The sequence below is a fragment of the Mytilus californianus genome, unplaced genomic scaffold (assembly GCF_021869535.1).
Source record: "Mytilus californianus isolate M0D057914Y unplaced genomic scaffold, xbMytCali1.0.p SCAF_3, whole genome shotgun sequence".
Taxonomy (NCBI): domain Eukaryota; kingdom Metazoa; phylum Mollusca; class Bivalvia; order Mytilida; family Mytilidae; genus Mytilus; species Mytilus californianus.
In genome coordinates, this window is record NW_026262679.1 from 18,176,712 (window position 1) to 18,196,132 (window position 19,421).

Here is a 19,421-nt window from a genome sequence, read left to right on the forward strand (position 1 = left end):
TCGAAAACAACATAAAGGTTTATACAAACAAAATTAATCAGGTGGCGAGGCGCATCATGCCAGATTGATTGATTGATTGATTGATTGGGGTTTAACGCCAATTTCAATCCTATTTTGCTATTTCATGGCTGTCAGTTTTTATTGGTGGAGGAAGCCGGAGTTCCCGGAGAGAACAAACGACCCTCAGTCGGAAAACTGACAATCCTAGTCAATTAAGATCGGAGTCGAGCGCACCTGTCACGTGCGGGATTCGAACTTACAACCTCAGTGTGGACAGGCTAGCACCATGTCAGAGAGTCATATAACATATAACATCTCATTTTTTTTTTGCTTTCTACGTTTAGGCATTTTTTACTGTCATATTGAAATGCGAAGTCATAGTGGATATGGCCTTTTTCCGCCATGATTTCAGGGATGAAAGAAATGACTAAAAATGTGTACCAAAACGCCATGAAGATCGTTAAAGTATACATGTAATTATTTTAATGAAATGTGATGAAACAAAAGGCAAAATGCCAGTTATTGCACAATATTCAATTATATTGCATACACATGCATTGAGTATTCAAACTCTGAAATATTACCAATCGGTAATCTTGACTGAAACTCACAGCTTTAAGTTAACCGATATTCAAAATTTCATAATTTCTTTCAAATTGTATACTTCATTTATACAAAATGGAGATTAACGTGGTTAATTTTACTAATTAAATCGTCAAAATAATTCGGTTCAGTCATTCAGTTTAATTCGCTAAATTTTCAAATTTTGCTACGGGAAAATATCGACTTCCGATAAGGAAAATTACTAAATTGAGATGTGCAAATATTAGATTTCCTGTAGAAACTGAAAGATGGGCCACGGTACCTAAAGAGAAAAGAATTTGTAACCTTTGAAAAACGGAATCTGGAATGAATTTATTATATTTATTCCAATGTGCATTTCCACCACTTGAACAACTTCGAAAAAATATGTACCTAGTTACTAAAGTACAAATCCAAATGAGATAAAAGTGAAAAATATGTTATCATAATGTCATGTTCAACAAAAATCTGTCCTTGTTCCTGAAAAAAATCTCGAAGTATTTTTTTAGAAATATCATGTTTCAGATTGTGCTTTTATAGCACTAAATAATTTGGTGAAACATGATATATATATCATATTTTCGATCTGGGTGTATGTTCTCTGTATTTTTACAGTCTCGCCTGCCATCATTTATGTATATAATGTTTGTTTATTGTCCTCTCATACACTCAATGTGTCTGAGGTTAAATAAAGAATTTTGAACTTTTAATTTCGATAAGACCTCGGGTTCATTAATCGATGTACATGTAAGATAGCAATGATGATTCTTGGAAGATAATCTCATTCGGTGGTTTTGGAGACGTTGCGAATGAAAAGTATATCTATGCAAAATGGATGTATTTATCAAAGTTGTACAAAAATCGAACATGTAAAAATGTTGTTAATTTATCGTTGACACGTGTTTGGTTATTTATAGTAAGGTCGGTTCCATTTGGATATTGAGTTCATGCACGAGTGAATTAAGTTGGTTTCAATTCATTAGAGCCATTGCAGTCAAAGTGTACAGTACCAGCTGCTTAATTTCGGTGTATTTACACGAACTTTCCACATTATAATACTCATAATAAAAAGAGCGCTGGTCTCTGCAAGTGGTGTCTCCCATGTGAGTTTGTGGTTATTTGATAAATATTTTATGTTCGTTTGAGTTTACGAATTAGAATTTAAGATTAAAAACACGCGCATTACGCAATTGGATTGAAAAGGCATAAACAAATAATTATAATTTTGACAGAAGTTCTGTTTTGGAACCCATTTTCAACCCCTAAAACCGAACAAACGTTGTAAAAACAGAAAATTGAAAGAGGCATAAAACTGACCTTTGAAAAGAATCTGAATACACTAATTTTAAAATCCTTTGCAATGAATGGCTAGATATGTCTTATTTTCGATGCAAAATATAGTTAGCATGCATTTTGTGTCCAGGATACACGTATATGTATGGGGTAAACAAATTAGTACAAATCTAGACACCGCGATAAATTTATATATAAATAGTGGACACATGTGGACTCGAATCTATTTCCATATATTATTAAGAATTAAAGAAACAAAGGATACAGGCGGAAACAAATGGACACAAGGTTATTTCTATATAAGAATTATAGAAACTGGAGGCTACAAGGTTTATTTTTGTGGTTCAAAGAACAATGACCCCTATTTGGGACATACAAAAAGGTGCAATAAAAATATTCTGACCTGTGAAGAGTATTACGATATTAACAAACCGCCCACAAAACGTAGTAAAAATCATCCGAAAAGGGTCGCAATTACTTAAATAAGAAATCGCCAAGACAACTTCAGCCATTTTGACTTTTCTATTTGTAGATCTTGCTAGTATTTTCTGCTTTTAAAGTTTCTATTTATTTTAGTTTTCAAGATAAAATGCAAAAATGAAGATTTTCTCTATTTATTAAGAGTTTTCAAGATAAAACAGATCTGCATTTGACACCTATGTTCTATTGTAAGCCATGTCTACCATGTTGGTTGGAAAGCACTCAACTAGATACCCAAATGAATAGTTTGGTCAATTTTGGTTAAATTTGGCCTTACAGTTTCAGAGATTTTTTTTGCTAAAATTAACAACGACGCACAGTGATAAGAATAAATAAATAAGGTAACTAAGGGGCAATCGTGTACTGTCAATGTCAAAACCATTTATGTGGACATTGCCTTGTACTCGATGATCAATGAAACTGAACAAATTTCTAAGGATTGGATCAAGTGGTACTATAATCACCATCCAGAATACAAAGAAATGTAGTTTTTAAGCAATTCCAAAGCAGGTCTTTTGAACGATAAATGTCAAAACCATATCAAAAGCAAATTAGACATGTGTTTATTTCAAAAGATGTGAGCATGCAGTATTATCATAAAAAAGATGAAACCCATAATACAGGTGTAATACCACCAAATTATAGTACGTCACATCAGACGTCATATCCGGTTGCATACGAAGAAGGTTCGAAAAAAATATCCCCTTGAATTTGCCAGTTGAAGAAAATTTATCCAACATTTCATTGCAGTAAAAAAAAAAATCCGAGTCATAAACATAGCTTGGGTGTTTCAAAGCACCATTCTTTTTTTATTAGCTCACCTGGCCTAAAAGGCCAAGTCAGTTTTTCTCATCACTTGGCGTCCGTCGTCTGTCATCATAACTTTTTACATTTTGAACTTCTAAGGATCATTAATTGGAATGAAACCAAATATTGCATGAATATTCCTTATGAGGTTATGACCAAGTGTTGTTACTTTGTAGCTGATCCATCATCCAAGATGGCCGCCAGTGGGGGACTTCGTTTAACATAGGACCATATGGACTACAAATGTTTTCTTTTAGAGAAACACTGAATGGAATGAAACCAAACATGACATGAATGTTCCTAATGAGGCGCTGACCAAGTGTTGTTACTTTGTAGTCAATCAATCATCCAAGATATTTTCCAGCGGGGAACTTAGTTTAACAAAGGACCCTATGTGAAATACATACAAAAGTCTTCTTTTGAAGAACCACTGAATGTAATGAAACCAAACATGGCATGAATGTTCCTTATGAGGTGCTGACCAAGTGTTACTTTATAGCAAATCCATCAACCAAGATGGCTGCAAATGTGCGACTTGATACTTTGTTGCCGATTAACTGTTCAAGATGGCCACTATGATTTTTGTTAAATTACGGGGCCAATATTAAACCAAACTTGGTCTCAATTATTTTTAGGGTATCTGTTATGATTTTAATCTATATTTACATCATTTCCACAACCAAAGTAGAACCAGGTGAGCGACACAGGATCGTCAGAGCCTCTGGTTTGGTGTTTCTATAGAATATTTAGGAAACTTGAGGTTACATGGTTACAAAAGCTTGTACACAGGAAAAAAGGGGAGAACATTTGATTGGTGAACTTCCAGTGATGGTAATCATCGTATATGCAATGACATGTTATTTGAAATTTTGTCTGTAGCCATACAGTTAGAAAGAATAAAACTTGACTAAAGCCAAGTATTTCTTTATTTGGAACAAAGATAAATTTTTAGAAGAGTGCAAATTTAATAAAGACTAATGGGGGAAAACAATGGTAATATTACACCTCTAAAGGTAACTACGACAAAATCGAACTTGACCTACATTTTATTGTTGTCCATGACATTAGGCAAATTGTAATTAATCAGAGTGGAAAGCAAACTTGAGACAGGACAAAGGGATGGATGGACATATGCATCACCATGGAAGTGGTTGATGAGCTGTAACATAGGTTTTGTCAAAAAAAATTCATTTACGAATCTTTCCAAATATTTAGGCTTAAACAAAACAAATAATATATTCATATTGCCGATAATCTGGACATCGGATTTTATCTTCATTAAAACAATAAACATGCAAACAAGGATAAGCATAAATTCATAAAGAAAATCGTAGCAATTATAATTGATGAAATGCTCTTGCATTTTATTTTATGAGAAATATCAAATAATGGCAAAAATTCTATCATCGACGACCCCGCTGACATGGAACAACCAACTAAAAACTGAAAATGTAGTGGAGAAAAAATTGGAAAATTCCAATACCCAATGCTAGGAAGATTGTCTAAGGAGGTATACTTGAACAGTTTTAAAGAAATCCTTATTATTCAAAACAGACTGCTGGCTAGAAGTGTTAGCTTATAAATTATTTTTCAATGTTATTCCTTGAAACGTGGGGAAATTTAATCTAATGCATCATGATAAATACCAAAATGACACTTCCTAAACCTATCGTAACTACTTTTATGCCACTGTAGTACATCATCATAGTATTAGATGAAGACAGATCTGCATCATGAGTAAGATGTAATTAGAAAAAATATTATTGTACAAAATACATGAAAGTATTGTTGATTCATTTTAATTTCCTGGATACCAAATCTCAGTGTGTTTGTTATAAAAAAAAAACCTTGATAACTGAAAATGTCCAGTACGGCCCTGCTTGCACATTTTTGTGCGAGGCATACACAAATATTGATTGTAATACTAACAAACTCAATTCAATTAATTCAATGTTTTATGACTGTCTCCTCTCTCGACATTGTAAAACAATACTAAATAAAATGAGCCATTCTATACAGAATTATAAGACTATTAAAATGCATAGATATAATACATTAAACAATATGAAATAAAGTACTACATGTATTTACCATATATAAAATTTCAACGCCTTTTTAAATTCAAATAACAGGTTTTGGAACACACATGTATCATATTTACATCTGAGAATAACACATCTGAGAATAAAAACACTAACTTTTGGTTATCATCTAAAGTATTAAAATTTTCATTATAAGTTTCAGCAACATAATATAAATAAATGGTTTCTAAAATCTTCATAAAGAGGACATCTTAATAAAACATGTGCTTCGTCTTCAATAAAACTATAACATATATGGCACACGCTAAAACAATATTTTCATATTTCCCAGTTTAAATCCTTAGTGGAGCAACACCACATCTAAATTTGAGAAAAGCACTTCTGTGAATGAAATGCATTTTGACATTAAAAGTTTAACAACATAATTTGTGTCCATATTTTCAGGACACGATAAATGACTTGAATTCAGTTCAGAGAAGCTAGTTTTCCTTACTAAAAAGTTCCAGTTTTCAGCACACTTATGCTTAGTACTCATTCTATCAGCCCACTAATGAACTTTTGCATTTATCAGACTTGAGCTCATGTTATTTAATCTACACCACAAACAAATAATACCACCTATTTTTGATAAGCAGTGGAAAAGTATTAACTACATACTTGTGCCAAATATAAACAATGCAAACATAATCTTAGTTTGCCGACAGCCCGTCATGCTCGATGGACGCCAGATTGTATTATAAATATTCACAAATTCAATAAATCATTATTATTGCAATGTATATATAATTCAAAATCATACAATTCCTATGTATATATTATCCCATGGAAGTAAAATATAATACTTCCATGATTTTCCAAAATACACCAAAACCAACTTTTGACTAAATGCACCCCTTCATAGACAGTCAAGGCCGGCCAGGAACAACTAGAGATAAAAAACGATATAATCGATCAAAAAGCTCTAGAAACCTGTGTCAGTGGATGCCAAGTGCGCAATCCCGTCTCCAGGGTCAGGTGCTCTGACCTACACCTTAAAACGTGTGTATTGACAAATCAAAATGCAATATAAAATAAAATTATCAACGTATAATACAATAATACCCAAGTCTCCAGTAACTGCAGCATTTGGTGCATATTTTTCTACTTCTAGAAAATCTACAGGCCCCATTATGTATGGAATTTATACAAGAATATCTTTTTACACCCCATATACCTTTTCATATTCTATTATAGGACAAACCAAACTTTCATATAATTTTACAAATACATCGAAACAAACACCCCCTTAAAGTTTACACTTGGCTATTACCATCCTTAAAGTTCTATTTGCTGAAGATGCAACGGCTTTTGCAGTGATATTATAGTCTAAATGCTTGTTTAAAATGAGACCAAGTATCATTACTAGAAGACTTTATAGTATGACCATTACAATTAAAAATTACATCATATCTAGGTATAGATGGTGGTCTAAATTGTACAATGTCACTCTTGTTTGTATTAATTGTCATACAATTGTCTTCAAATCATGTAGAAAAAGCATTTACCAAAAGTTGTAGCTCTTTTTCATCGTTTGCTATAATAACATCATCAGCATATAATAAAATACAGTTTTTCATCACCAATATCTATTCCGCAGTCAAAGGACTTAAGAAATGTTACTCAATCATTAATATACAAGTTGAACAAAATGAGCGACAAGGGACATCCTTGTTTCAAGCCAGTGTTTACATCAAACCAGTCTGTGAAATGATCGTTTATTCTTACAGAACATTTGTATAAATTGACTTAATAGCAGAACAAAAAGTCTGTGCAACACCAATTTTATCTAGTTTATACCATAAAATATCTCTGTGTAGTGTCGTAAGCCTTTTTAAAATCAATATAAAGGCGCAAAAGATTGATTTAGGAAGTGTTTTTCTCACATTTATCAAATTAGTAAGAGTAGATAATTGGTCTATTGTACTACAAAGTTGTCATAAACCATTCTGTTCCTCAACCAGTACATTGTTATCATCTACCCACTGAGCTAATCTATAGTTCAGTATATTACAGTACAATTTGTAAGACACTGATGCAAGGGCGATCCCTCTATAACAAAGGGGGGTCTCTCGCGTCTGACATGTTAGATTTAGGAATATAATTCATAATACATTAATACTTTTAATAGGATATCAACAGGATCCATTAGACTATACTTAACGACACTATCTAATTAAGTGGATTAACCATGTTAGCTATCAGTGATTTTGCAGATCCATTTAACCAAATGTTTTAATGAAGCAGAAATTTATATTTGGAATTTTGTTTTCAAAGTTTTTCTAATTTTCAATTTCCATCCATCAAACTGTGTCAAATACAATTTAATTTTGATACAATAACTTTCCAAAATCGATTTAAAAATTATAAATTATAAAGTTTAAATATTATATATTCACAGTTCAAATGTTCATGCACTGATACTGTTTCTTTTTCAATGACAATAAAATACCAAATGTATATCATTTCAGAATTACATTGACAGTTCCCTTTGAATGACAGAACCATATCCTGAAGACATAGAAACCACTGATTCCTCCATAGAAAAAAACAAGAAACACCTCAATAAGAACTACCTCAGTAACTCCGAAACCCACTATGTTAAATGTTAGTGAAGATGATACCATGCAAGCAAAATGTACTTCTGAAATGATAATTTGATATTTGCTTAGTCCACAACAAAACTTTTAAGATATACATTAAAGGGTGCATAAACTAAACCATAAGTTAAAGTCAATTTTGTTTGTGCTAATTTGAATTTGATTTTTTTTTTAATTTTTAATTTAAATATATTTAACAAAACTGCATATACATTTTTGTTTTTATCTTACAAAAGCAATGATAGATATAACAGGAACAAGTATTTCACCAAACTGGGTGTTCTGATTTGGTTACTCAAAAGATGATGCAAAAAGGAAAATACAGAATATTTACAGACTATTCTAATTTATTCATATGTAGATATGGTAACTTGTCAAATTTGAAGATAGTTTCTATTTTAAGATCTTATTTAGAGCTGGCCTTAATTACAACCAACAATTGATCTTTTGGCTAGTATACAATGGAAGTTGCTGGCAAACCAAAACTATCTGATGTATATACATTTTGAACTTGAATTTCAAAAAATCTAAATAAAGTCATATTGTCCAAATTACTTAATAAAAAATTCAGGTAAATAAGTAAATATCTAAATTGACAATCTACTTTCTTTAATATGAATATTGAAAAAGAGGTTTACAATACATTTTTAATTATGATTGTTATATCATTGTAGACATATTGAGGGCACTTGGCAAATTCTCATCTGATATTTTGAACATTCAAGATTTTTTTAATCTTCATCTATAAACTATAATCTTATTTATTCTCTAAAGAATTAAACTGTCTCTTCACGATTCTCAATTTAACATCTTCTGCTGCCATGCTGCACCTTCTACTACTGAAACATCATAAAGGTTGAATCTGTAAAAAAAAAAACAATCAATTCAGAAATTAATGTGATGCATGTTTTATGTCAAATCCTAAATTGGAGACTAGTATACGTACAATTACTTTATATTCTTATTAAAAATACACCTCAGTACAGTAAATATTTGAAAATTTACTTCACTAGATTATAAATTTGAACAAAAGAAATATGTACACTAATTTGAAATAATATTTTATTTAAGCTGTTGTTCCCGAGAAAACTGATATTTATTACCCAACACATATAAACATAGTCTAAAGTACAATTGTAATGACTACCTACATGTTAAACATCCTAATGTGCATCTACCATGAAACCATATTCATTGGGTAGGAGTGGAACATATCTGGGCTGTATCTGTTTCAAAAGAAAAAATTTAAATTAGCATCAGCTTTAGAGAATATTTAATGGCTGTTAAGAAAATTAAAAAATTAATGTGATTCATGTTTTATGTCAAATCTTAAATTACGGACAATTAATTTACAATGACTCTTTCATTCTCATTAAAATATACCACATTCGAAATTCGAATAAAAGATATTTTAGACCAATCTGTAATAAAATTTTAAGCTATTGTTTCAGTGAAAACAGATTTTTATTGACTTCAAAATATTTACATAGTTTTAAGTACAATTGTAATGACCAAATACTTACATGTTGACTCTTCCTATCTGCCATGAATCCATCTTCTCTGTCTAGGAGTGCAACATATTTAGATGTATCTTTAACAAAAACTATAAATTAATATCAGCTTTAAATACAGACTATTTGCTGTTCCAATTTTTTCAGAATTTAATCTTTGCATGTTGGACAAGAATATTTATAATTACTATACATTCCATTAAGAATATATTTCATTAGAGTATAAATTTGAAGAAATTTTTTTGAGACCAATTTGTAATAAAGTTTCAAATTGGTTGATAATGAAATAGAGCCAGACAAAAAAACTAAATACATTTTACCATAAACACAAGTTATCATACTATGTAATCAGCTCTGCTGGGGGATCTGCTTTTACGAGATTAGCGCCCATTAAATTCATCAATGTTATATCAAAATCTAAAGTTTGCTCTCTGCAGAGGTCTGCTTTTACGAGACCCATTTTAACATAAAGCATCTTTTTGTCAAACTGTTCAGGAAAAAACGGATTTTTATTACCTAACAAACATAAACATAAGTTTTAAGAACAATTGTAATGACCAAATACCTACATGTGCAACATCCTAATGTGTGAAAGCATCTTTCATGGTATAGGAGTGTTACATATTAAGGCTGTATAATCTGTAACAAAAACAAAAATTATTAATTAGTTTACGCTTTAAATCCAGACTCTTTGCTATTGCAATCAATTCAGAAAATAATGTGATGCATGTTTTATGTTAAATCCCAAAATAGAGAAAAGTATATAATTACAATTACTATACGTTCTTATTAAAATATTCAGCATTAAGAGTATAAATTTGAATGAAAGAAATTTTAGACCAATTTGTTATAAAGCTTCAATCTGTTGTTTCAGGAAAAAACTGATTTTTATTACCTAACAAATATAAATATAGTTTGAAGGAAAATTGTAATGACCAAATACCTACATGTGACTTATCCTAATGTGCTATCTGCAATGGAAGCATCTTTCATGGTATAGGAGTCTTACATATTTAGGCTGTATCTGTAATGAAAACAAAAAAAATAAACATTAATTTCAGCTTTTAATCCAGACTATTTGCTGTTGCAATCAATTCAGAAATTAATGTGATGCATGTTGTAATGTCAAATCCTTTATTGGAGACAAGAATTTTTACAATCACTATACATTCTTATTAAAATATATCTCATTACAGTGAATATTTCAATAAATGTAATGTAGGACCAATTTGTAATAAAATTTCAAGCTGTTGTTCCAGGAAAAACTGATTTTTATTACCCAACAAATATAAACATACAGTCGACTCTCGTTATCTCGAAGTCAGCCGGACCAGAGAATTATTTCGAGATACACGTAGTTCGACTCAAACGAAAACCGGAAGTTTGACAGACCAAGGGACACAACTCTTGCTAATGGTAAAGCTAAAATAAATCCGGATGAATATGGGAAGGGGATCGATATTCTGGTATCAGATCGATGTATTTGTATGTCATGGTCTTTCATTATTATAATAACATTATTTTTACTTATTCAATTGTTTCAGTTACAATTTTTTCTTATGGCTTTTATCCGAGAGAGTAATTTCCAATCTATCTTAGCGTTATCTAGGTCGTTTAAAGTTGACAAAATTGTTTATTCTCGGATACAAGAGATTTTAGAAAATTTAGATTTCTCTTCATTTTGTTTCATCTCACTCTTTCTTTCCAAAAGAAAATACAACAAGATTAAAGACGCCGATTGAGTAGTTTTTAGGTGATCATCAACGGAAGTCTTAATCCTCACTTTATACACACCCAAATTCATTAGTGTAAATCATGATTAATTGTTTTGTAAACATGTTAAATACTTTTTCATAAACATTAACAATGTATCACTAATTATTTATTAAAATTCTATAAAAAATATCTTAAGTAAACACTCGTGGAAATAGCATGTCATAAATCAATTACAGTGGTCAGTGACCGGAAATTTAATTACACGTGTATTGTCAGATTAACTCTTCAATCCATTTAAATCCCGGAGGTCATGTTTTGACTTATTTGTATTAGTTCGAGATAAATAATGAATTTTGAATGCTTTTGTTAACCTTGGGACCGTAAATTTAGTTCGACTCAACCGAAATTTCGACTCATCCGATTTCCACTCATCAGGAGTCGAAATACATACATTTATATGGAACAAAGTTCGGGACCACGTGAAAACTTCGACTCATCCGAAATTTCGAGTCAACCGAGTTCGAGACAACGAGAGTTAACTGTAGTTTTAAGAACAATTGTTATGAATAAAAACCTACATGTGACTAATCCTAATGTGCTATCTGCAATGGAAGCATCTTTCATGGTATAGGAGTCTTACATATTTAGGCAGTATCTGTAACAAAAACAAATATTTTAAATTAGTTTCAGCTTCAAAATCAAAGCTATTTGCTGTTGCAATCAATTCAGAAATTAATGTGATGCATGTTTTATGTCAAATCCTAAATTGGAGACGTATATTTACAATAACTATACATTCTTATTAAAATATACTTCATTAGGATATAAATAGGAATAAAAGAAATTTTAGACCAATTTGTTATAAAGCTTCAATCTGTTGTTTCAGTGAAAACTGATTTTAATGCCTAACAAATACTAGAGGCTCCAAGGAGCCTGTGTCGCTCACCTGATATTTTTATTTACAATTGATGCATGAAATAATGCAACCGTTATACATTTGCTTTAGTTTTCAGAGATACAAGTCAAAAACTGCATTTTCCCCCAAAGTTCTATTTTTAGCCATGTCTGACATGTTGGTTGGCAGGCAGGGTCATCCGACACATTTATTAAACTAGATACCCTAGTGATGATTGTGGCCAAGTTTGGTTAAATTTGTCTCAGTTGTTTCAGGAGAGAAGATTTTTGTAAAAGATTACAAAAATTTACGAATAATTGTTAAATTTGACTTTAAAGGGCAATAACTCCTTATGGGGTCAATTGACCATATTGGTCATGTTGACTTCTTTGTAGATCTGACTTTGCTGAACATAATGGCTGTTTACAGTTTATTTCCATCTATAATAATATTCAAGATAACAAAAAACTGCAAAATTTCCTTAAAATTACTAATTCAGGGGCAGCAACCCAACAAAGGGTTGTCTGATTCATCTGAAAATTTCAGGGCAGATAGATCTTAACCTGATGAACATTTTTACCCGTAGTCAGATTTGCTCTAAATGCTTTAGTTTCAGAGATATAAGCCAAAAACTGCATTTTACCCCTACGTTCTATTTTTAGCCATGTCGGCCATCTTGGTTGGCAGGCGGGGTCATCGGACACATTTTTAAAACTAGATACTAGACGGACGCCAAGTGATGAGAAAAGCTCACTTGGCCCTGTGGGCCAGGTGAGCTAATAAACCTAGTTTAAATAAAAAAATTGTAATGAATAAATACCTACATGTGAATAATCCTAATGTGCTATCTACAATGAAACCATTTTCATTGTCGAAGAGTGTAACATATTTAGGCGTTATCTGTAACAAAAACAAAAATTGTAAATTAGTATCAGCTTTAAATAGGGAATATTTGATGTTGCAATCAATTCAGAAATTAATGTGATGCATGTTTTATGTCAAATCCTAAATTGGAGACTAAAATATTTACAATTACTTATTACAGTAAATATTTGAATAAAAGAAATGTTCGACAAATTTGTAATAAAATTTTAAACTGTTGTTCAACGGGAAAACTGATTTTTGTTACCCAACACATATAAAAAGAGTTAAAAGTACAATTATAATGACCAAATACCTACATGATACAAATCTTCGTGTGCTGTATACCATGAAAGCATCTTCATTGTCTAGGAGGGTAACATATCTAGTCTGTATCTGTTACAAAAACAAAAACTCTAAATCAGTATCAGCTTTAAATAGAGAATATTGGTTGTTGCAATTAATTCAAAATTAATATGATGCATTTTTGATGAAAAATCCTAATCTGAAGAGAAGTATATAAACAATTTCTATACATTATCATTAAAATAATCTTCATAAGAGTATAAATTTGAATTGAAGAAATTTTAAATCAATTTGTAATCAAATCTAATTTAAGCTTCCAGGGAAAACTTATGTTTGTTACCTGCCAACCATATAAACATAGTTTAAAGTACAATTAAAAATACCAAATACCTACATGCTACGTATCCAGATGTGTGATCAATCTACCATGAAACCATCTTCATTGTCTAGGAGTGTAACATATTTCGGCTGTATCTATAACAAAACCAAATCATCAATTAGTATCAGCTTCAAATAGAGACTATTGGCTGTTGCAACAATTATAAAATAAATGTCACTCATATTTTATGTCAAATCCTAAATTGGACACAAGAATATTTAAAATTACTACACATTCATGTTAAAATTTACTTCACTAGATTATAAATTTGATCAAAAGAAATATGTACACTAATTTGAAATAATATTTTATTTCAGCTGTTGTTCCAGGTAAAACTGATATTTATTACCCAACACATATAAACATAGTCTAAAGTACAATTGTAATGACTACCTACATGTTAAACATCCTAATGTGCATCTACCATGAAACCATATTCATTTGGTAGGAGTGGAACATATCTGGGCTGTATCTGTTTCAAAAGAAAAAATTTAAATTAGCATCAGCTCAAGGAGAATATTTAAAGGCTGTTAAAAAAATTCAAAAATTAATGTGATTCATGTTTTATGTCAAATCTTAAATTACGGACAATTAATTTACAATTACTTATTCATTCTTATTAAAATATACCACATTTGAAATTCGAATAAAAGATATTTTAGACCAATCTGTAATAAAATTTTAAGCTATTGTTTCAGTGAAAACAGATTTTTATTGACTTCCAAATATTAACATAGTTTTAAGTACAATTGTAATGACCAAATACTTACATGTTGACTCTTCCTATCTGCCATGAATCCATCTTCTCTGTCTAGGAGTGCAACATATTTAGATGTATCTTTAACAAAAACTATAAATTAATATCAGCTTTAAATACAGACTATTTGCTGTTGCAATTTTTTCAGAATTTAATCTTTGCATGTTGGACAAGAATAATTATAATTACTATACATTCCATTAAGAATATATTTCATTAGAGTATAAATTTGAAGAAATTTTTTTGAGACCAATTTGTAATAAAGTTTCAAATTGGTTGATAATGAAATAGAGCCAGACAAAAAAACTAAATACATTTTACCATAAACACAAGTTATCATACTATGTAATCAGCTCTGCTGGGGGATCTGCTTTTACGAGATTAGCGCCCATTAAAATTCATCAATGTTATATCAAAATCTAAAGTTTGCTCTCTGCAGAGGTCTGCTTTTACGAGACCCATTTTAACATAAAGCATCTTTTTGTCAAACTGTTCAGGAAAAAAAGGATTTTTATTACCTAACAAACATAAACATAAGTTTTAAGAACAATTGTAATGACCAAATACCTACATGTGCAACATCCTAATGTGTGAAAGCATCTTTCATGGTATAGGAGTGTTACATATTAAGGCTGTATAATCTGTAACAAAAACAAAAATTATTAATTAGTTTACGCTTTAAATCCAGACTCTTTGCTGTTGCAATCAATTCAGAAAATAATGTGATGCATGTTTTATGTTAAATCCCAAAATAGAGAAAAGTATATAATTACAATTACTATACGTTCTTATTAAAATATTCAGCATTAAGAGTATAAATTTGAATGAAAGAAATTTTAGACCAATTTGTTATAAAGCTTCAATCTGTTGTTTCAGGAAAAAACTGATTTTTATTACCTAACAAATATAAATATAGTTTGAAGGAAAATTGTAATGACCAAATACCTACATGTGACTTATCCTAATGTGCATCTGCAATGGAAGCATCTTTCATGGTATAGGAGTCTTACATATTTAGGCTGTATCTGTAATGAAAACAAAAAAAATAAACATTAATTTCAGCTTTTAATCCAGACTATTTGCTGTTGCAATCAATTCAGAAATTAATGTGATGCATGTTGTAATGTCAAATCCTTAATTGGAGACAAGAATTTTTACAATCACTATACATTCTTATTAAAATATATCTCATTACAGTGAATATTTCAATAAATGTAATGTAGGACCAATTTGTAATAAAATTTCAAGCTGTTGTTCCAGGAAAAACTGATTTTTATTACCTAACAAATATAAACACAGTTTTAAGAACAATTGTTATGAATAAAAACCTACATGTGACTAATCCTAATGTGCTATCTGCAATGGAAGCATCTTTCATGGTATAGGAGTCTTACATATTTAGGCAGTATCTGTAACAAAAACAAATATTTTAAATTAGTTTCAGCTTCAAAATCAAAGCTATTTGCTGTTGCAATCAATTCAGAAATTAATGTGATGCATGTTTTATGTCAAATCCTAAATTGGAGACGTATATTTACAATAACTATACATTCTTATTAAAATATACTTCATTAGGATATAAATAGGAATAAAAGAAATTTTAGACCAATTTGTTATAAAGCTTCAATCTGTTGTTTCAGTGAAAACTGATTTTAATGCCTAACAAATACTAGAGGCTCCAAGGAGCCTGTGTCGCTCACCTGATATTTTTATTTACAATTGATGCATGAAATAATGCAACCGTTATACATTTGCTTTAGTTTTCAGAGATACAAGTCAAAAACTGCATTTTCCCCCAAAGTTCTATTTTTAGCCATGTCTGACATGTTGGTTGGCAGGCAGGGTCATCGGACACATTTATTAAACTAGATACCCTAGTGATGATTGTGGCCAAGTTTGGTTAAATTTGTCTCAGTTGTTTCAGGAGAGAAGATTTTTGTAAAAGATTACAAAAATTTACGAATAATTGTTAAATTTGACTTTAAAGGGCAATAACTCCTTATGGGGTCAATTGACCATATTGGTCATGTTGACTTCTTTGTAGATCTGACTTTGCTGAACATAATGGCTGTTTACAGTTTATCTCCATCTATAATAATATTCAAGATAACAAAAAACTGCAAAATTTCCTTAAAATTACTAATTCAGGGGCAGCAACCCAACAAAGGGTTGTCTGATTCATCTGCAAATTTCAGGGCAGATAGATCTTAACCTGATGAACATTTTTACCCATAGTCAGATTTGCTCTAAATGCTTTAGTTTCAGAGATATAAGCCAAAAACTGCATTTTACCCCCATGTTCTAATTTTAGAAATGTCGGCCATCTTGGTTGGCAGGCGGGGTCATCGGACACATTTTTAAAACTAGATACTAGACGGACGCCAAGTGATGAGAAAAGCTCACTTGGCCCTGTGGGCCATGTGAGCTAATAAACCTAGTTTAAATAAAAAAATTGTAATGAATAAATACCTACATGTGAATAATCCTAATGTGCTATCTACAATGAAACCATTTTCATTGTCGAAGAGTGTAACATATTTAGGCGTTATCTGTAACAAAAACAAAAATTGTAAATTAGTATCAGCTTTAAATAGGGAATATTTGATGTTGCAATCAATTCAGAAATTAATGTGATGCATGTTTTATGTCAAATCCTAAATTGGAGACTAAAATATTTACAATTACTTATTACAGTAAATATTTGAATAAAAGAAATGTTCGACAAATTTGTAATAAAATTTTAAACTGTTGTTCAACGGGAAAACTGATTTTTGTTACCCAACACATATAAAAAGAGTTAAAAGTACAATTATAATGACCAAATACCTACATGATACAAATCTTCGTGTGCTGTATACCATGAAAGCATCTTCATTGTCTAGGAGGGTAACATATCTAGTCTGTATCTGTTACAAAAACAAAAACTCTAAATCAGTTTCAGCTTTAAATAGAGAATATTGGTTGTTGCAATTAATTCAAAAATAATATGATGCATTTTTGATGAAAAATCCTAATCTGAAGAGAAGTATATAAACAATTTCTATACATTATCATTAAAATAATCTTCATAAGAGTATAAATTTGAATTGAAGAAATTTTAAATCAATTTGTAATCAAATCTAATTTAAGCTTCCAGGGAAAACTTATTTTTGTTACCTGCCAACCATATAAACATAGTTTAAAGTACAATTAAAAATACCAAATACCTACATGCTACGTATCCAGATGTGTGATCAATCTACCATGACACCATCTTCATTGTCTAGGAGTGTAACATATTTCGGCTGTATCTATAACAAAACCAAATCATCAATTAGTATCAGCTTCAAATAGAGACTATTGGCTGTTGCAACAATTATAAAATAAATGTCACTCATATTTTATGTCAAATCCTAAATTGGACACAAGAATATTTAAAATTACTACACATTCATGTTAAAATTTACTTCACTAGATTATAAATTTGAACAAAAGAAATATGTACACTAATTTGAAATAATATTTTATTTAAGCTGTTGTTCCAGGTAAAACTGATATTTATTACCCAACACATATAAACATAGTCTAAAGTACAATTGTAATGACTACCTACATGTTAAACATCCTAATGTGCATCTACCATGAAACCATATTCATTGGGTAGGAGTGGAACATATCTGGGCTGTATCTGTTTCAAAAGAAAAAATTTAAATTAGCATCAGCTTTAGAGAATATTTAATGGCTGTTAAAAAAATTCAAAAATTAATGTGATTCATGTTTTATGTCAAATCTTAAATTACGGACAATTAATTTACAATTACTTATTCATTCTTATTAAAATATACCACATTTGAAATTCGAATAAAAGATATTTTAGACCAATCTGTAATAAAATTTTAAGCTATTGTTTCAGTGAAAACAGATTTTTATTGACTTCCAAATATTAACATAGTTTTAAGTACAATTGTAATGACCAAATACTTACATGTTGACTCTTCCTATCTGCCATGAATCCATCTTCTCTGTCTAGGAGTGCAACATATTTAGATGTATCTTTAACAAAAACTATAAATTAATATCAGCTTTAAATACAGACTATTTGCTGTTGCAATTTTTTCAGAATTTAATCTTTGCATGTTGGACAAGAATATTTATAATTACTATACATTCCATTAAGAATATATTTCATTAGAGTATAAATTTGAAGAAATTTTTTTGAGACCAATTTGTAATAAAGTTTCAAATTGGTTGATAATGAAATAGAGCCAGACAAAAAAACTAAATACATTTTACCATAAACACAAGTTATCATACTATGTAATCAGCTCTGCTGGGGGATCTGCTTTTACGAGATTAGCGCCCATTAAATTCATCAATGTTATATCAAAATCTAAAGTTTGCTCTCTGCAGAGGTCTGCTTTTACGAGACCCATTTTAACATAAAGCATCTTTTTGTCAAACTGTTCAGGAAAAAACGGATTTTTATTACCTAACAAACATAAACATAAGTTTTAAGAACAATTGTAATGACCAAATACCTACATGTGCAACATCCTAATGTGTGAAAGCATCTTTCATGGTATAGGAGTGTTACATATTAAGGCTGTATAATCTGTAACAAAAACAAAAATTATTAATTAGTTTACGCTTTAAATCCAGACTCTTTGCTATTGCAATCAATTCAGAAAATAATGTGATGCATGTTTTATGTTAAATCCCAAAATAGAGAAAAGTATATAATTACAATTACTATACGTTCTTATTAAAATATTCAGCATTAAGAGTATAAATTTGAATGAAAGAAATTTTAGACCAATTTGTTATAAAGCTTCAATCTGTTGTTTCAGGAAAAAACTGATTTTTATTACCTAACAAATATAAATATAGTTTGAAGGAAAATTGTAATGACCAAATACCTACATGTGACTTATCCTAATGTGCATCTGCAATGGAAGCATCTTTCATGGTATAGGAGTCTTACATATTTAGGCTGTATCTGTAATGAAAACAAAAAAAATAAACATTAATTTCAGCTTTTAATCCAGACTATTTGCTGTTGCAATCAATTCAGAAATTAATGTGATGCATGTTGTAATGTCAAATCCTTTATTGGAGACAAGAATTTTTACAATCACTATACATTCTTATTAAAATATATCTCATTACAGTGAATATTT

General features: G+C 30.3%; 2 long non-coding RNA genes across 5 annotated transcripts in view; both read right to left on the reverse strand.

Moving 5' to 3' along the window:
* Positions 1 to 6,046: 6,046 nt before the first annotated feature.
* Positions 6,047 to 9,431, reverse strand: LOC127734049 (uncharacterized). The gene is made up of 3 exons (XR_007997385.1): positions 9,364 to 9,431; positions 8,992 to 9,066; positions 6,047 to 8,702 (listed from the first exon to the last, which is right to left on the reverse strand). It is a non-coding gene; the product is annotated as an uncharacterized LOC127734049 (long non-coding RNA).
* An 870-nt stretch (positions 9,432 to 10,301) lies between these two features.
* The window catches only part of LOC127734046 (uncharacterized), a 59,943-nt gene continuing 50,823 nt past the window's right edge, over positions 10,302 to 19,421 (reverse strand). For all 4 annotated transcript variants that reach the window (XR_007997376.1, XR_007997374.1, XR_007997379.1 and 1 more), the window contains exon 8: positions 10,302 to 10,375. This is a non-coding gene — a long non-coding RNA (uncharacterized LOC127734046). The remainder of the gene's footprint in view (positions 10,376 to 19,421) is intronic.